Source organism: Triturus cristatus, chromosome 3_2, assembly GCF_964204655.1.
Source record: "Triturus cristatus chromosome 3_2, aTriCri1.1, whole genome shotgun sequence".
Taxonomy (NCBI): Eukaryota; Metazoa; Chordata; class Amphibia; order Caudata; family Salamandridae; genus Triturus; species Triturus cristatus.
The window spans coordinates 185,961,124-185,979,395 of record NC_140584.1 but is presented as its reverse complement, the minus strand read 5'-3'; positions in this window follow the sequence as shown (position 1 = coordinate 185,979,395).

The following is an 18,272-nucleotide window of genomic DNA, read 5'->3' as shown; positions in this document are numbered from 1 at the left end:
CTGGAAGAGAAGAGGATGTGGAGGTAAGAGAGAGCAGCAGGTCGTCTGTGAAAAGGGAAACCTTATGTTCATATCCCCCAAAAGGAGTACCCCGGATTTCAGGATTGCGTCTGATGGCAATAGCAAGAAGTTCTACCACGAGGGCAGATAACAGAGGGGACAGGGAGCATCCCTGTCTGGTACAGCGTCGAATCGGTATGGAACTAGTGTGGCGTCCATTAAACCGGATACGGGTGGTACCATGCGTGTAAGAGGCCATCAATCTAGAGATCATTTGTGGACCCAGACCCACCCTCCGATGGACTTCCCGAAGAAAGCGCCAGTCTGCGCGATCAAAGGCTTCCTCCACGTCAAGGGACACCAGACAAGCCGGTATATCCCTGACCTGCGCTTTTTCCACTATATGGGCCATTGGGCGAATGTTGTCCGCTCCCTGCCATTGATGAATAAACCCAACCTGATCAGGGTTAATCAGACCCGAAGATGGAGCTCTAGCCGGTTCACCAGAATCTTAGTGTAGATCTTAGCGTCTATGTCTAAGAGGGCAATAGGGAGGTATGAGTGAGGGAGAGAGTGATCCTTGCCAGGTTTTGGCACAAAGAACGATCTCTGCCTCCGCCATGGTCGGAGTAAGGCCTGAAGCTTCTGTAAAACTGTTAAAAAGGTGTAATAAATGTTCTCGGAGTTGCGAGTAAAAGATCCGATAAAAGGCTACCGGTAGGCCATCGGGTCCCGGAGTTTTCCCCGTTGGGAGTTGTTTCAAAGCTTTCGCTATTTCCTCCTGCGAAATGAGTTCCTCCATCAGACCCTTATGATGGGCACTAATAGTGTCCCTGGGGCAGGAGTCCAAAAATTCCCTGACCGCATCATGAGGGCCGAGAGCCTCTGTGTAAAGTGTCTCATAAAAATCCAAAAGAACCGTAGACTTACCGGATTCTGAAATAGCCCATGTACCATCTGGGCACTTGAGTTTGGCTACATACGCTCTTGTGTTCTGAGCCTGAAGACGCCGCTCAAGACATGTCCCATCTTGTCTCCACCCACATACATTTTCTGGTTAAGGGCAAGTAACAATCTCTCCGCCTTATTAGTGCGGTGTAAACGTAGTTGACCCCGTGCCTCCGCAAGGAGACGTTTATTACGAAGAGAGGGCTGGAGGTGGACCCGCCTTTCTAATGTTTAAATGTCGCCAGTGAGTGTGTTCTCTACAAGGCGGGATCCACGGATTCTCGCAATTGAGATAGTAAGGATAACCCCCCCCCCCCATGGTAGCCTTAAAGCATCCCACCTGATGGCCTAAGAAGTATCCATGAGGTCATTCACCAAAAAAAAGACCGCAATCTCCTTACGGATGTAGGCTATGTCGACAGGGTCTCATAGAACCTGAGGCGGGAACCTCCACCTAGGGCGGCTTCCGCATGAGGCCTGGGGACTGTAGAGACATCAGTCGATGCGTATGGTTCGACAAAGAGATATCAGAAATCTCAGCCGTGGCGAGCGTGTTTAATAATGGTAAAGAGAGAAAGAAATAATCAATACGGTAATATGACCGATGTACCTGGGAATAAAAGGAGCAATCTTTAGAGTCCAGGTGTAAGTACCTCCATCCGTCTATTAGTCCCAAGTCCGTGATAGCATTTTTTAAAACTGTCGACATTGCTCCAGTATTGTGGGGGACAGGCTCCGTATGATCCCATTCTGGGCTCCAGACCAAATTAAAGTCCCGCCCAAGAATCATCGGTGTGGTGACTGAGTGAAGGAGGTCATGGAGATGGGTGTGTAAGTATGTATCCTGATTCTGATTGGGGGCAGAAATGTTCACAAGGGTCAGAGATCCCCTACCCCAGGTTATTCAGATCTTTAAAAACCTCCCACTCTCGTCTTTTGTAACCCTAGCACTTTGGACAGCCCATTCGGCTTTAAGGAAAACAGCTACCCCACCCGTTTTAGTAGAGGCACTGGCCCAGAGTTGTCGGGGTGAGTCATGAGACAAGTGTCAGAGGAGAGGAGATGGGTCTCCTGGAGAAATATGATGTCGGTTCGTGCTGAAGTAAATACCGTCATACTTGGCGCCTTTTATTGGGAGAGTTATGTCCTTTACATTCAATGAGAGAAACTTCACAGAATCAGCCGGGTCCATTCTAAACTAACAATTCGCCCATAGCTATGTCTAAGCCAACATAGCTGCAGCTCCCCTATAGCGCAACATTAGACTCCAATAGAGCTTCAACACTTCTATGTTTGCTAGATATCTCCCAAGAGTTCCCAAAGGTTTAAGAGAACCACAGGCTAGTCAGCATACTTCCATTATCATTGTTACAAAGGAAAAAAAGAGAAAACATAGAAAAAGAAAGAGAGCAAAGAACACTAAATTACGTGGCCAACTGAGGCAAACAGTGTCATAGTCCCTGAGGAATAGCCCAGAGTCCAGAGGACAGGCCATTCAGGAAAAGTCACTTTCCGAGAAATCCCTGTAGGAGAAGGGGGCGGTGGGGCAGCTAGCGCAGGGTATCTTGTGGGTCTCCGCATCCAGTTGCTTGTAGCCGTGCAAGATCAGCTGTAAAGTCCTCCCGCCACGGGGTCGTTGCCGATGCCGCCAGTGATGGCTCGATCAGAGACAGTGCCCAGGGGACCCTCCCAGCAGCAAGTGCAGTCCTGGTGACAGTTTGGTATTACCGACATATGATGTCCTACGACCAGGTGCCAACTGAACATAGTCATTTAGGGGGGAAGAGCCAATTGGGACGACCAAGGTCCCAACAACACAGGCGGCAGCGAGGCACTGAGAGAAGAGGCTAGATCTAGTCACCTTATTCCGTGTGGGCCGGCGAGCTAGATGACAAAGAGGAGTCACTCAAGGCTAATAATTTCTTGCTTGGCCTGAGAAGAGTCTCGCTCCTGCAGGCGTCGTCTGTGAACCAGTTTTAGCGTAAGGGTCCTCCAGGACGGTCCCGGGAAGTGGAGAGGTCTGCATCCTCTGGTTCGATCGGGAATTGAAAGAGCTTCCTCGCCTCCTTCAACGATCGAAGGGCTCGCCGCTTTCCTTCCCATGTGACCAACAGAACAAAGGGATGGCCCCATTGATACTTGATATTAAAATCTCGGAGCATGTCTGTGACTACTTTAAATTCCTTATGCCTTTCCAGAGTAGCTGGAGCCAAGTCCAAGTCCTGAAAAATCTGGATCGACAGACCATTGTAAGAAATGTCTTCAGCTCCTTGCGCCTTTCTCAAGATAGCCTCTTTTCCGCAAAAATGTGCACTCTTGTGAAGATGTCTGGGATGAAGTCAGGTCTATTACGAGGACCCTGCACACGATGAGCTCTGTCCAGCATAGGGGGTGAAATCTCCTTCCCCTCTCGGATTGCATGTAGGAGGTCAACCGTATAGGACATGATGTCATTGCCTTCTGCCCCCAACGGCACCCTTCTAATAAGTAGGTTGTTTCCCCTACTGCGATTTCCCAAGTCCTCTTGCTTCAGCTGCAGGTTGATGTTGTGGTCCTCCAGCTCAGCCATTCTTTTCCACAAGCTCTCGTGATCCTCGGATCTAGCATCCATCGTGCGCTTGAGGTCGTCCACCCTTTCGCCTATCTCTGTGACCTCCCTCCGAATGTCTTGAGCCAATTTCGTCCTTGATCTCCTGAAGGAAGGACACCATGAAGGCCTGTGTAATCGGTACGCCCAATCCTGCTTGGTCAGGAGCAACCACCGTAGGCGTAGGGGCGTCCTACAACTCAGTACTAGTTTTAGACAATAGAGAGGTTACTGGATTATCTCTGGACGAGGCCGCGTCCAGGTCCTTGTTGGCTTTGGCCTTAGGGGGCATGACTGAAATATGGGGGGTAGTAATGTAGCAACTATATGAACAGAGTCTTTCCACGGAGGTCAGAGCAAATGCGATGGATCTGCCCCCACCAGGGATAGAGAGTCAGAAGAAGGGATACAGGGGGCACCTCAGAACCTGGCACCCTCACTCACGCTCCTTCCAAAGGAGAGCTCCCCCTGTTCCATACCCTCAGACAATGTAGACTGCCTTGGAATCCACTGAGCAGAGTAAGGGGGTTCCCACAAAGCGCCGCTGTGGCTGCAGGCTTTCCACCCCACCTCCGTGTCCAGAAGGAGCTAGTGCAGGATGCAAAGGACAAAAGGAGGACTCCAGAGAGGCCCCAGCAAACTCTCTCTGCCCCTACTACTGGTCCAAGTTGGCTAGGGGGTAGACACTCACTGCATGAAAGAATCAGCAGTACCCATAAGGCATGGGGCAGTCGTGACACCAAAAAACTATCAGACCTCCAAGTAAGCCCTAAAGTCACCAGTCGCAGCAAGGAACACTAGTTGTTACTAGTTGTTGATGAAGAGTGTTATAATTGTCCTCTGTGCGCCACAGGACTCAGGTCAGGACAAGACACGTAGGCAGGACCCAAAGAATGATAGGAGGAGAGGTCACCTATTCACATCCGTGCCTCTCAGAGCAAACTTCCAAGAGACAAAGAGGCAAATCCACTAGAAGGTTGCTGTGTTCAGCATTCACCCCCAGCCACTGGTGCAACAGTCAGATCCAAGCTGTCCCCCTCACCAGGCGGGCAACTAGAGCAAAATTTCGGGGGGGGGCTGAAAAAGATTTCGGGGGGGACTGAAAAAGATTTCGGGGGGGCTAAGTCTTCCAGCCATAGGGAGAGGGGCTGTAAGAAGGGGTGAACACACAACAAAAGCCTCATTAACGAGTAAATGGTCTTTTAAAGTCCTGTTAAGTACTCGGGTGCGGCTGCAATCAGACGGACGCCAGCCCGCGAGGCTATCTCAGCCGGGCTGACGCACATGACGGGGGGGGCTGAAGCCCGGTGAGCCCAATGGGTGTTGCGCGCCTGCCTCATACCCAGGTTCCACTCTGCAGGGTGTCAAAGAGTCTGAGGCCTCCAGCACTGCCCCCAAGGCTCATCCGTCAGCACTATCAAGTTAGTGTGTAGGAGCCCCCAGTATCAAGCTTGTAACGGGGCTAAAGTGTCTCTAAGGGGCACTCATTTAAAAGCTCCATAGATGCTTCGTCCAGAGCTGAGGAAATAGCACTTAATGCTGTCCTCCAAAGTGGCATCGGAAGGACTGCTAGAGTATCGGATCACAAACCTGCTTATAATTTAGCCCCTGAAGGTCCTCGCGCCCGACTCAGCTGAGTCTCCTAGGTCAGGAGTGCACAGGGGCCCAGCTCACCTGTTTTGTGGCGTATGCAGTGAAGCGAAGTCCTCTGTTGCAAAGCGGAGCCGCAGTGAGAACCCACCGTTCCTCAGGGCTCAGCTGGGCATCTCGTTGTACCGGACTGCTCCCACCCTGCAGGTCACCACAGACGGGCCTCTCCCCCGCCACCACTCCAGCCACTGCGGGTCCATAGCAAGGGAGCACTGCATGAGGGCGGTTACCAAGCATCAGCGAGATCAGCCCAGGATACCAGCTCAGGAGTCCCTCTGCACCGGGTCGATCTCGCTCACCTGAGCACTTCGAGCGGGGCCTCTCCCACCGCTGCATCAGCCGCTGTAAATCCTGGGTCAAGAAAGGCGATCCAGCGGGGTCTGCACCACGCAGAGGCTCGCCCAAGATGACGGCTACAAAGCCGTGGCGGGGAGTCGGCTCCGGATACTGGATCGGCAGGGCAGGTAGGACTTCGCACGGGCAACCGGGATCGCCCCCAATCCTTTAGCCACAGTAAGGCACCAGGCAGAAGCCCCGGCGACCGGTGTAGGCAGCTTCAGTCAAGCGCTATGGAGTGAAGACCCAAGCAAACACGTCTCACTCATTGCACGACTTAGCCATGCCCCCTCATGGCAGATTTTAATACCCATACCTTACCTACAGCATGCTGTTGGGTGGTAAAGAGGTAAACAAACTCGGGTGTATGTTTTGACTCCTTTCATTCAAGCGGATACTGCCGGTGAGCATAGCAGAAGTCAATCACCAAAAACATGTGTGCTCTGGCATAACTCTTACCTAGTTATTTAGAGAGAATCATATCTGAGAAGATCCCACACAGTTGCACTCCAGTCCTCGACTTTACTGTGTTTCACTAACATTCTATAGTTTTATTTTCTATTTATTGCGAGCCATGACAGGAGCTGTAAATATTTCGTATAACAATTTAACTGACTTTCAAGTAAATGTATTCTACTATGCTCATAACTCCAAATGAATACATATAAACTAGGGGCATCCTTTATGGGGAATTGCCATAGGGCAGCGCCGCAAGTCTTCCTCCTGCGCTGCCTTACACCAATGTGAAAGGGCAGGAATGCACAGTATTTATGAAATACAGTGCATTCCTTTAATTTCCCCCTCTCTTGGTGCACAATTTGCTGCCTAGCGCAAATGCAGGCACCCTTGCAAGGGCGTCTGCGTTTCATCCAGGATTGTTTTGTGGCACCTTCCATCACAAAAACAATCCCCAAAGGCGTTTTCCTCTTGCTAGAATGCAGCACACATGAAAAGAGGAAAAATCGAGGAGAAATAAAAAATATTTCTCCTCGTAACACCTGCTCTGGGGAGGTGTAAGGTTTTGCTGCTGCCCCACGTTTACTTGATTAAGTAATTCTGGGGCAGCGTCAACATCTGTGGGTGCTGCATGGGAAAACCCACTGCAACTGCCATGGACCGCCTCCCTGGCACAGATTAAGGCAATGAAGTGACTTGCGCTACCTTGCCTTACTCAATATCTATGAGGCCATGCAAATCAAATCAAATAAAATTCATTATTAAGTGGCTTTGCATGGCCTCATAGATATGGTTGAGAGGTTTGCATGCCGGAATGTCAGAAAAAATTACGCTCCGGCAGCGCAAGCCTCTCATATATAAGCCCCTAAGAATGTTAGCTAACAGAAGACTAGTATCAACATTCCACAGTGCACCATATACCCTAATAATACAATGAGGTAAAGCATCAAGAAACAGACTTATCATTTAAATATTTAGGGGCTTATTTATGAGCCTTTGCGTCACTTCTGCGACGCCAGTGCGTCACTTTTTGTGACGCGCCAGCGGCGTAAAAAATGAGCCTTGTTGCACCATATTTACAAAGTGACGTATCTAGGTAGATGCGTCACTTTGTAAACCCCTGCGCCACATTACACCTGTGCCAGGTATAATGTATGTGGGAGGGCGTTCCTACACAAGAAAGGGTCGTAGAAGTGACGCAGTGAAATCTATAAGATTTCACTGCGCCACTTCTAGGACCCAAATACGTCAATATCTTACTCCTGCCTCATGGCAGGCGGAAGACTGACGCAGGCACATTTCACATGAGACTTGCCCATGTGTAATGACCCATTGCTGGAGTTGCGTCACTTTTTTGACACACTCCAGCAATGCGTCATTTTTGCGCCTACAGATACGTCAGAAATACTGACGTATCTGTAACTCCTTGCGACATGATGCGTCATACTGTAAATATGGCGCATCATTTGTGTCGCAAGGAGGGCGCAATGAAAAGTGACGCATTGCTGTTTTCTTGCAGCGATGCGTCACTTTTCATAAATGAGGCCCTTAGTCGCCAACTGATGTTGTTTCTTTGTAAATTTGTTACATTTCATTCTTCAGACAGCAGTATCGAGAAACTTCTATTTATCTGTTAGAGGTTGATGTAATAGCTGTTGAAGGCAAAAATCTAGTTTGAAGATAAAATATTTGCTATGACATTGGACTGTATCTATGAGATTTGAATGCCCACAATTTATTGTTGAAAGTAAATTAATTCCATTATTTGATTGTTGTTCCGTCATATGTCTGAATTTTCTGATATTAGCATTATCCCACTAGAATGCATTTTCAAATATTTTTTACATATGGGTGCCACTCCTATTCTCTATCCTGAACTGGCTTTTCAAAGTGCTGTTTTTGACTACAATGAAGTCTCAGTGGAGAGAGAAACACCGCTTGTCTTCCGCTGCAGCGACACAACACAGCTACGTCATGAAGCTGGAGTCTGACTTATTTTGTCCATGTATGTTCATTTCTGTCTAAAATACCACAATTCAAAACTTCTGTTCGCAATAGGGGGGTGTTTGGAACTGATATTCAACATGTGGATTGTAAATGGTTATCTGAACGAAGGGATTTATTTTCAACGTCAGCGTTGTTAATATCATTACAGAAGACGCTTTTTGGTGTCTATTTCTTGTCACGTAAAACCCTTTACTGAAAAAAACCTCTTATTCACAGTTATTTATATATTTACAACTGATTGATAATCAATGCTGTTTATTCGTAAACTGGCCATTGTCCAAAATTGGTAAAACACTATGGGACATATTAGCAAGGGCTGGAGATATATTTATCGCCGCTTTAGCGTCCGTTTTTGGGCGAAAAGCGGCGATAATTATATCGCAATATCATCAAGGACACGCTAGCGCGTGTTTCCTTGATGTAGAGCCCGTTTTTTCACAGCCTCGCCTCACATCGCTAATGAGATGCAAAGAAGGCGTGGCTGTGAAAACAACACATGTTAATATCGTGAAGGCAGCTTCGCGATATTAACAAGGAGGTGCAGAAATAAAAGAAGTCGCGCTACCTGAGCCTTAACTCAGGAATTTAACGTCTGTTAAATTCCTGACTAAGGCATACTTTTAATGGGAGATGGATTATGCTGATAGGACCACAGGGTCGCATCAGCAATGTTATCGCTGTTTTCACATCGCTGGAAAATCAGCGATGTTCCATTGAAAACACCGCTATCGCTGAAATGTTATCGCCATAGCGCTATGCGTTGTAAATATAGCGTTATCATGGCGATAATATTCAGCGATAGCCAGCGATAATATTTCTATCGCTATGTACGGCCAACGATAATTATCGCTGGCCGTTGGTAATATGGCCCTAAATTATTGTATTTGTTTTTTTCCATTGTTGTTTCTGAATGCTGCATTTGTGCGATCTAAGAAGAACACAAGCCAGAAAATAACCACAAATGAAATGAAAACCGATATGCTTTAGTTCTGTGTCTCATTTAATTAAATCTAAACTTGGTTTAAATATATATATCTACTTGTAATGAAGCCCTGCCAATACTTTAAGATTTGGTAAAGGTCTAAAACACCACTGTAAATGGTACACTGATGTCATTACAGGGCCTTAGGCCTACACCATGGTCCATCAGGCAGATGCAGGAGGCAGGAGTTAAAGTTGTGTCAAGTGCCATTCTGGCCGGGCACACAACTCTAATGAGTGGTGGCTGCAATGTAACTATAAGTACCAATAGTTGTAGTCTCGAGGTAAGAGAATTTTAAAGACTTACGAGACAAACAATATCACGGAAGACGTTTTGAAGGCCTTGCCTATAAATAGAGAAACACCCTTTGCCACATTCCAGTTTTTTGGTTCCAGGAGAAGAGACAAGTGTTACAGTGAAGCAGCAGAGCGCTGGCTAGAAGACTTTGGCTTAGAAGCAGAGACCAAGGTCACAGGCAGGAGAAACCTAACGTTTGTATTTGTAACTGACACATGAGACATTCTTTGAGTGTACTGAAAAGCCCCCCAGAGACTTCCAGGAAGAGAGGAACTTTAAGAAAAAAATGTATTTGGTAAGGAGAAAGACAAAATACTTCTCTCTTCTTGTGAAGCTACAACACAGAAGAAAAATTTGAAAGATTTAAATGAACATTTACAAACCTAACAGGGATTGCATATAGTAAGTAACAAGAACATTTTCAGAAGTTCCAAGGTGATATGTTTAATAGAATAAGACTAGTGCATTGATACTGACGTGGTGCAGTATCAAAATATAGGTCAATCTAAAAAGACCCAGTAATTAAAGCTAGCCCGAGAAGATATTGCTAGCTATCAGGTGATAGGGAGAACCTTCAAACTACTGTAGATGATATGTTTATTGGAGGAATTTTTCAACTCATCATCTGTTCCCGTGGTTCTAGCTTGCCTTACCCACAGTACCCTGCCCAAGTCCCTTCCCTTCAACTACCCACTACGATAGTCTAATAAGATAACTTCAGAGTCGGTGCTGCAGGCTTCTGGAGGAGTTGCTTCTGAGGAGTGGTAATCTGACAAATGGTGAGAAATAAGTGGACTATGCCACAACCGTTAACTATGTGACTATTGTGTTGAGTCCAACAAGTAGTTCCAGTCCAACTAACCTGGCTAAAATGTTATACCTCCTCTCGGGTGTACAATGATACTCCTTTATATCCAGGGCTGGACTAGGAACCCAAAGCAGCCCTGGCAGTTTTGTAGAACCAGGCCCGAGATGGGGAGGGCGTAAGTATGAAGCACTGCTGCTTTTGGTACTGGGGACCGATATTGCAGCACCGCTGCAAAACCACCCCCCACTAACAAAAGAAACGGCCCCCACTGCTCCAAAACCGACCACATCCCTTCCAGCCTCCCGGGAAAATGCCCGCTATGTCCAGTCTGGGCCTATTTATAGTAAACCCAAAAGCATCCTGGCTTTACTCCTGCTAAATATGGTTAAATCTAAGCTACTGTAGTCCATGTGTTACGGTTACAAAATTTTGCCAGGTAGGCTAGTGAAGTGGATTGAACTGGCTCAGCATTACAATTATAGACATTTCGTTTGGACTGCCTAATTCAACTAGTCAGGCTCAGATTAATCTTAAATTTGGCTTCTGTTGGACCTGGCCCTTTTTGCAGGGCCTCCCTTTGCCTTTGCCTTCTGTTGCTGAACCTATTTTGTTGGCATCCTGTGTACTTTTTCCCAGCACTTTTACCCTGATAACCAGAGCTAAAGTGTTTGTGCTCTCTGCTAAAACATGGCAAAAGAGCCCTACACCTGATTGGCACATTTAATTTACTTGTACGTTTCTAGTAAATGGTACTACATGTTGTCAGTGTCTGTACATTGAATGCTACCAATAGGCCTGCGGCGCTCACTAAAGTTGCCTTTTAAAACATGCCTCAGGCCTGCCATTGCAGCCTGTAGTGCCGTTAACACTGTATTTTTGACCTGGCAAAATACACCTTTTGCCAGAACTAAGCCTTCCTTTTTATAGGTTATCAGTTGCCCCTAAAGTAGGCCCTAAAGGCTCTTAGGACTGGGTGCATCACATTTAAAAAGTAGGACATGTGGGTTTAAGTTTTACATGTTCTAGCAGGGAAAAACTCATAAAGTCATTTTTCACTGTTGTAAGGCCTATCCATACTATTGACTAACACTGGTTTATCTTATTACATTTCATGAGTGAAACATTTTGATTGGGAGCATATAGAGATATGAGGCCTGATTCACAAAGCTGAACTTACACTTTTGTGTGATTTTACATTTTGTTTGTATTCACAACCTACGAGTTAATAGTAAGTTACAACTGTGGAGACTTTGTGGTTGGGGCAGAGAACTCTGCAAATAAAAAGATAGGCCTAAAACAGCTATTATTGACATATTTTGAGCATACCTGGCCTAATTATGGCTATCCATCACATAATCATGTTGATCCTTGAAATAATAATGTTCATGACTGACATCTGTATAGGGTTTATTTAATTAATTATGTGGAGGAATATTATATTGCTAAAGCTTTTCTTGACATTGCTGCTAGTAGACTTGTCTTATGTGTTTGGTTTGGTCAATGTTCTACTACAATATCAAGTTTTAAGTATCATCCAGCCAAAATAATGTATCTAGAAAATAGATTACCACAATATCATGAAGATAAGTATTTATAGGTAAGTTTACATTTATTTACATTCTTGACTCCACATATCTTTATCTTTAAGATACATATATCTTTGAGCCACATCGAAGTGGAATGCAGACAAGAGCACGTTCAAATCTGCCCTAAGGCTCTACCACCAAATGATCTGGACAACAAAACACGCCACTCTGGCAGACCACATTGATGCCAGCACCAGCAGAAGCAAATAAATCTTCACCATTGGTGGCCGCCTCCAACTCAATCACCCCTTTACAGGACCTCTGCAACAATCTCTCTCAATTCTTCAGCAACAAAATCACCACCATTTATAGCAATTTCAGCCCGCAAACAGACAGACAGACCTTGCCAAACACCTATCGAGCTTATCCAAAAAAACAATGCTGACCACATGGCCCATCATCAACCCAGAAGAAACCACCACCACCATGAAGTCCATCCATTCAGGGGTCCAATCAGACCCCTAACACCACAATGCCTACTCCAGAGGACTGTAGCCCTTCAGCGCCATGGTCCCATCAATTCTGAATGCCTCCATCTCTTTTGTGACCTTCTGAAACATGCAACTGCCCTCCCTTTGCTTTAGAAACCCTCTGTGGACCCTTCAATGCTCACCAGCTACAAACTAATCTACCTGCTGCCATTCCAAGCCACGTCTTAGAGGAAATAATTAACAGACACCTGACCAAATACCTCAGCAACCTCCAACTCCTTGTCATCACTCAGTCTGGTATCAGACCCAAAAACATCATGCAAAGTGCCCTTATCACTGCCACGGACAGCATCCTCATGACTCTGGCAGAGGAGACACAGCGGCCCTAATCTGGACCTCTCTGTAGCATTTGACACAGTCTCCCACTCCATCCTCATCCTATGCAACATTGGAATCCAAGGACACATGCTCCGATGGATCTGCTCTCTCCTGACTATAAGGACCCAGTCTGTCAGCTGGGCATTGTATACCTTGAATGCTCGTGACCTCATCAGTGGAATTCTACAAGTATCCTCCCCGAGCGCAACTTTCTTCAACACATTCATGATTGTCATGAGCACCATATCTCACATCACTGAGCAAGAAAACATTCCTAGTGCCACTGCACAAGTACACACCCTTTGTTTGTAACAAACATAAATATATGCCACAGTATGTCTGTTTCCCTCTATAGCCTTCCCTACATATGTGAACTATCCCTGGTGACAATGGTAGGCCCCTTGTACATTTATTATGATTCATGAACACTGTATACATACACATCATTAGCCACATTTACTAGCAGCCATGTACAGAAGAAAACACCGCTTGCACATGTGCTCATGAAAATCAACGTCATTGGAACACTCATCAAGCGACCATTTGCACGTGGACTCATGTAAGGCTTTTGCAGAGTAATTAGCAACGTGTGCAGCATTAGCATATTGCGGTCATAAGCAACGTGTGCAACGTTATCATAATGGCAGCGGCAGTTAGCAATGTGTAGAACAGCGCGAAGCATCTCCACATGTACTGAGGGCTATTTAAGCACTGCAGAAAAGACAGCGGTCACTAAGCCTCACAGCAATGCAGCACTTGCATGACTCCAGTCGGCTTCCTTCCTAGACCGCAGTGGTGACTCTACAATTTTGTTGTAGCACTTACCTGGCTCCAGTTGTCTCCCATCCCGGACTGGGGTGGTGCCTCTCCGATCCCGTCTTTCTTCCCAAGGCCTCAATGCTCCTTCCGCTGTGATGTCTGCAATTCTCGTAATACCTGAAAGAGAAGCACAGCAGAAAGTAAGCCTGACTACAAACACAGCGCTCTTGTTGGGCTCTCCTTGCTGAGATTAATTGACATTTACAATGTAAACATTTTCCATTTATTTCTATGCGCAGAGCTAATAGACTTGAAGACTGCACTGGCATTAGCATTTAAGTCCCCCCAAGTGTAGAGCCTAATACATAGAGCCTACTATCTCACAAAATACAAGTTACTCTGACCAAAATCTACATGTTATCATAACAACTCCCACGTCTGTGCCATTAGCAAATCTAGAAAGGTTCCCTGGGGATAATTCAGGTTATGCTGCCTTTAGGAGTCAGTTTCAGTTCCATTTTTTATGCAAGCCTCAAATCTTTGTCAGATGCTTTCAAGGTAGCCTTTGTGATTTCTTACCTGGATGGGGTAGTGGTAAACTGGTCTATTCCTCTCATAGAGACAAATGATCCAATTGTGTATCATTGTCCCTGCTTTAAGGCAGCCAAGAAGTGTTTATTCACTAAGCATGTCTTAATACAATCCAGCGATAATTAATTATTGAACCTATGTCAAAGATCCAAAGATCTTCTCATTTACATCACTACTTTTAATGGTTTAATTACTGGAACTCATCGGCCTGAAGAAAACTGCACCTCTCCCTTCTACAAGGGTCTGCGGGATGATCTTAAGAATGGGCTAATACACATAGTAGACTTGCCAGAAGACTGCTCTGAATTAATTGATACAGTGGTTAAATTAGATCATAGACTGGGTGAACAAAAAACAGAGCGCCCTCAGGTGGAAACCAGAGTAATAGTGTTGAAAACTTGGCAGGAAGTAACATGAGGATCAGTTACCTGAATAAACCCCATGCAGATTGGAGGGATTAGAGGTTCTCTATCCCCTCCAAGAAAACGCTTGAGGACAGAAAGCAAATTTGGGTCTTTACTGTGGAAAATCAGGACATCTTGCACATGATTTTGCAGCAAAAGCCAAAATGAAAAAGGTGGTGGCTAGCATAGCAATCCCCTAGCAGCAGGAAAACGAACTCTCTCGGGATGTACGGAGATCGCTTCTCCAAGAGAGTCGTTCTTTCAATTCTCCCAGTACCTCACAAATGTCATAAAGCATGTTCCCAGGCACCTGACCATTAGGGTGAGAGTTGTCCTCTCACCATAAAATCGGCAAATCCTGTCTGTGCTCATTGAATCACTGGCCACTGGCAGCTTTTTTTACCTAACGCTAGTGACAAAATTGGGAATGCCATGTGTAGCCAAGTTGAAACCAGAACCCGTTTGCACTGTCAATGGGTCTGCACTATCTTCTGGCTTAATCCACTTTCACACACATTCCTTAGCACTAGTGTGTGACAGTGGTTACATGGAGGAAACAACCGTTGATCTCATTAACACCCCAATGTTTGTGATCATTCTTGGCATACAATGGTTTGAGCAACATAACCTTACAATAGATTGGGTCTCACAAACCATTACACTAGATTCACCATTCTGCATGACTACTTGTTATCAGGAGGCTCAATATCCAGTGGCCATGCTTCATTGCGCTGTAACTCACACACCTTGCTCTGACCAGCTCCCAAGAGAATAACGATCACCAGGATGCATTGAAGGCTACCCTGTTACCCCCACACCAGGTTTATGATTCCGTATAGATCTTGTCCCTGGAACAGTCTTTCCATGCAGTAGGATGTATGGATTAACCGAACCAGAAACACAGAACTTACGCAAATATCTTGACGAACTACTGAAATTTGGGTTCATAAGGCACTCCACCTCACCTGTCTCCTCGACCCTATCTTTCATCCCAAAAAAGAATAGGGACTTACAGGTCTGCATCGCTTATAGATTGGTAAAAAAGGCCACTAATAAAGACCGGTACCCTGTGCCCCTCATTCCGGTACTTTTAGATCAGGTCCGGGTTCTACCATATATACCAAGGTGCTCATCACCTAATAAACGTAAAAGATGGGGACGAATAGAAAACCGCAGTTAGGTGGAAATTGGGCTTTTGGAATATACTGTGATGCCCTTCGGGCTCTGTAACGCCCTTGCAGTCTTTCAATACTTCATTAATTAAGTTCTCTATGACTTTCTTGACATCTCTGCTGTTGTCTACATAGACAAAATTTTGATCTACTCAAAAAATGTACAAGAACATATCCAGCACGTTTGAGCCATAATAGAGCACCTGCACGAACACTCACTGTATCCAAACTGGAAAAGGGAGCCTTCAGTATCACCTCATACCCTTAGGAAAAACCATGGACCGGAAAAAGTTTGACGCTATTCTTTATTGGCCATCCCCAACTTCAATTAAAGACATCCAGAAAATTCTTGGATGCACCAATTTTTGCAAGCGATTCATACCTCATTGTACTGAGATAGTGGTGCCCATTATCACCTTCCTAAAAAAGGGGCAATCATTTGTGTGGTCAAACACAGCTGAGCAGTCATGTAATACCCTAAAACAACGTTTCATATCTGCACCCAATTTATTCCACTCAAGGGCATTCCCAACGGCTTCAGCCCTCAGCACCATCTTTCTTCATAGTATAGTCCAGTTGCACGGATTGCCATAAGAAATTGTGTCTGATCGTGATAGTCAGTTTACGTCCAAATTTTGGAAAGCCTTTTGTTCCTTATTAGAGATAGAAATAGCCCTCTCAACAGCATCTCATCCACAAACAGATGGCAAGACAGAAAAGGTCCACGAAACACTAGAGCAACCACTCAGGTGCCTTCTAACTACACTTACTAGCTCCTAGGATTAAGCTTTGCCCTTAGCAGAATTTACGTACAACAACACTATTCACACCGCGTTAGGATATTTGCCATTTTATTGCCTTACTGGCTTTCATGCCCGTACTCTTCCGGTGGACCAAAAAGTGAGACCAGCATCTGTCCCTTCCATCACAGAAAGATTAGCTGCCATACAAGACATTCAACTAAAAGGCAAGAAGGGTCTTGTTAAGTACAAAACACAAAATGAAAACACAAGCTGACAAGCACCAGACTCTGGCACCCCACTATCAGGTTGGGGACCGCATTTGACTTTCCAACCATAACATTGCCTTAGAGACACCAAGGAGATGGCAGCCATGCTTTATAGGACCATTTAAAATAAAACAAGTATTAGGCCCATTCACTGTATGCCTCCATTGCCCCAGAATGCACTATTCACCCTGTGTTTCATGTCACCTTATTGAAACTCTTTCATGCCAACACCAGAGCAGACTCCCCACCTTCTCCAATACAAATCAATGGACATAAGGAATATTAAGTTCAGCGTATCTTGGATGCAAAACGAATTCAGGAAAAACTGTACTATCTCATAGACTGTAAAGGGTATGATCTCTCTGAACACTCATGGGAACCTGCATCATTTGTTCAGGCCCCTGACTCATACGACGTTTTTACACCCTCAATCCAACTAAGCCCCATCCTGTAGGATGGGCTTTGGGGGGAAGAACTGTCATGAGTGCCATATCTCATGTCACTGTTCAAGCATCAATTCCAAGTGCCACTGCACAAGTACACACCCTAAGTTTGTATCAAACATACATATATTCCACAGTATGTCTGTTTCCCCCTATAAATTCCCCTACATATGTGTACCATCCCTGGTGGCAGTGGCAGGCACTTTGCACGTTTATTATAATTCATGAACACTGCATGCATACACAACCTTGCCCCAACTACTGGCAGCCACATGCAGAAGAAAACACCTCTTGCACATGTACTTGTGCAAGTCAACGTCAATGGAACACTCATCAAGCGACCGTTTGCATTTAGACTCGAATAAGGCATTTGAAGAGTAATTTGCAAAGTGTGCAGCATTAGTATATTGCGGTCGTAGCAACGTGTGCAACATTAGCATAATTGCAGCGCCCATTAGCAACGTTTGTAATAGCCTGGAGCATCTCCATTTAGGCAATGTGGAAAAGACAGCAGTTGCTTAGCCTAACAGCAAAGCAGCACTTACCTGACTCCAGTTGGCTACCTTCCTGGACAGCAGTGGTGACTCTACAATTTCGTCGCGGCACTTGCCTGGTTCCAGTCGGCTCCCATCTTGGACAACGATGGTGCCTTTCCGATCCCACGCTCCTTCCGCGGAGCTGTCTTTAATTCCCATAATACCTGCAGAAGGTAAGCCTGACTACAAACATAGCGCTCTGGACGCACTCACCTCAACGCCCTCCTCAAAAAGCCCAAGGCGGACCCCAAGGACCTCAAGAACTTCCGGCCCATCTCCCTGCTCCCTTTCCCAGCAAAGGTCATCGAGAAAATCGTCAACATGCAACTGACCCGCCACCTCGAGAACAACAACTCCCTAGACCCATCCAAGTCAGGATTCAGACGAAACCACAGTACCGAGACAGCCCTCATAGCCGCCACAGACGACATCAGGTGCCAGCTAGACAAAGGCGAAACATCAGCCCTCATCCTCCTGGACCTATCGGCCGCCTTCGACACAGTCTGCCACCGCACACTAATGACTTGCCTCCAAGGAGCCGGAATCCAGGAGAAGGCCCTGGACTGGACTACGTCCTTCCTCACTGGCAGAACCCAGAGAGTCCGCCTCCCACCTTTCCGATCCATAGCCACCGACATCATCTGCGGCGTACCCCAGGGCTCATCCCTCAGCCCGACCCTGTTCAACATCTACATGGCTCCCCTCGCACAAGAGGCCCGCCAGTACGACCTGAACATGATCTCCTACGCTGACGACACCCAGCTCATCCTCTCCCTCACCACCAAAACCAACCTCCACGAGGGAATGAAGGCTGTCGCCGACTGGTTGAGGAGCAGCCGTCTGAAGCTGACCTCGGACAAGATGGAGGTTATCATCCACGGACCCACCCCCT